Here is a 1,992-nt window from a genome sequence, read left to right as displayed (position 1 = left end):
TTCGATAATTCCATAAGTAAATTTGATGATATATCTCTTATACCCACAATGGGGTTAATAGAAACAAAATCAGTGGACTCCACTGCTAATGTAATAAATAAAATCGAATCATCAAATACTGACTTGAGATTAACGAACATATTGTTATTAATAATCGTCGTAATAATGTGCGCATATATTTTATATAAAGCTTATCTATTACACAATAAATGTGTAACCAAAAGAGCCATAAGCCAAGCTAATGACCTAGATAAGGTCTAAGAATACATATGCACACACGCGAATAACAATAAAAAAAAAATAATAATAATTCTGGAAAACAATGGCCACTCTTGATAATTATTTTGGAAAAATAAACGCTAGGCATCCCAGTATTGTCCAAGATTTAATTGAGGTTTTTAGAAATGAGCATATCAATTCACCACAGAACTCAATAAACTTGGTACAAATTAAGTCAGCTTACCTAAATATAACGGGAGAAGAATTCCCAGTTCAAGGAAGCACTAGGGTACAGATGAGTTTCATCCTCACAGTACCATATGTATGTTGCTTTTCCAACGCAGCAGGCACATATCGTTTCTACCGAATGGAGGAACCGAGGCAGTAAGCCTCCATGATTTTTTTATATACGTACATCCATATTAATAGGCCTAACAAGTTAGTGTAGAATATGGATAAGATAGAAACAAAAAGGCTACAAAAATACTTACCTTTCCTCGATTTCCTGATACAATCAGGCGAAACAAATCACAAATACAAGGAAATAAGGTATTGGATAGCCCACAACTACAAATTTACAAAAAAAAATTGTAGATCTTATGGAAAAATCCATAAAAGTAGCTTATAGTAGATTGTTAGCTAAGACTCCTTTACATAAAGACGTGCCCGGATGGGTCCACGAACTTTTTAAGGACTCGATCGCGCTGATAGACATATCAGAATCGAGTACAGACTCAGATGTAGAAATAATAGATACAGAATAATAAAAAAAAAAAATAAATAAACATAAACATTTTCGAAAATTTTGTTATTTTTAACAAACTATGGTTACTTGGGATGATATAATTGGAAAAGCTAGAATACACGCACAAGAATTAACTAAATCTTGTAAGTGCCTCTCGCAAAACAGAGAAACATCCCAAGACACAGTAACCAAACACACGAAAATAATAACCGAGAAGCTCCAAGCTATTAGGGCAGTATTAACTGAGCACTATAGCAAACTAAAGGAAGGGCAAAAAACAGCCGCAAATGCGTTCTACAGTGATTGCAAACAAAAAGCAATAGCTGTGCTAAACAGACACAATATTGAATTTAAACAAACAACTGATTTGGAAACTTCAATAGTGCTGGAAGAAGAAACGCAACTAATGGCCGATGATGAAAGAGTCAAGAAAAACCACCAGTGAGCTCTGATCAGTCAATTATAAGTCATAATAAACCAGCAATTCCAAAAGGAAGCAACAAAATGACTCAAACAGTGGTAGAATTCATAAACACAGCCACAAGGCTGCTACCATTCTTCGATGGTGACATTAAAAACCTACAAGGTTTCATTGGGCACTTCGCGTACTTGATACCATAAAGAAACGCATGAAGCAGTAGCCATCGAAATAATAAAATCAAAATTGAAAGGTCAAGCGGTAATACGCTAAGCTCGGAAACAACGATTGACGAAGTTATACAAAAACTGTCAACAATCTTTAAGGGTGAATCAGTGGATCTTTTAACAGCAAAGATTAAAAATCTGCAGAGAAACCCTAATAACTGTGTTTCATACACAAAAGAGATTACTGAGTTGACCGACGCCCTAAAAGGCGCGTATATTTCGGATGGTCTTCCAAATGAACAGGCTATAAAATACACTACCAAAGTGGCAGTAAATGCTATGGTAAGTCATACCAAAAGTCAAAGAGTCCAGCTACTAATGGAATCGGGAAACTTTGATTCAGCCAAAGAAGCCATCACTAGATTTACCACTCTTTCAGTAGA

At 35.1% G+C, this 1,992-nt stretch overlaps 1 long non-coding RNA gene across 1 annotated transcript; it reads right to left on the bottom strand.

The window, feature by feature from the left end:
• Positions 1–308: 308 nt before the first annotated feature.
• On the bottom strand, positions 309–985 carry LOC124460834. Its single transcript, XR_006954812.1, has 3 exons — positions 711–985; positions 464–650; positions 309–359 (listed from the first exon to the last, which is right to left on the bottom strand). It is a non-coding gene; the product is annotated as an uncharacterized LOC124460834 (long non-coding RNA).
• Between the last annotated feature and the right edge of the window lie 1,007 nt (positions 986–1,992).

This window comes from Drosophila willistoni, unplaced genomic scaffold (genome assembly GCF_018902025.1).
Source record: "Drosophila willistoni isolate 14030-0811.24 unplaced genomic scaffold, UCI_dwil_1.1 Seg131, whole genome shotgun sequence".
Lineage (NCBI taxonomy): Eukaryota > Metazoa > Arthropoda > Insecta > Diptera > Drosophilidae > Drosophila > Drosophila willistoni.
This window is presented reverse-complemented; position numbering and strand designations above follow the sequence as displayed.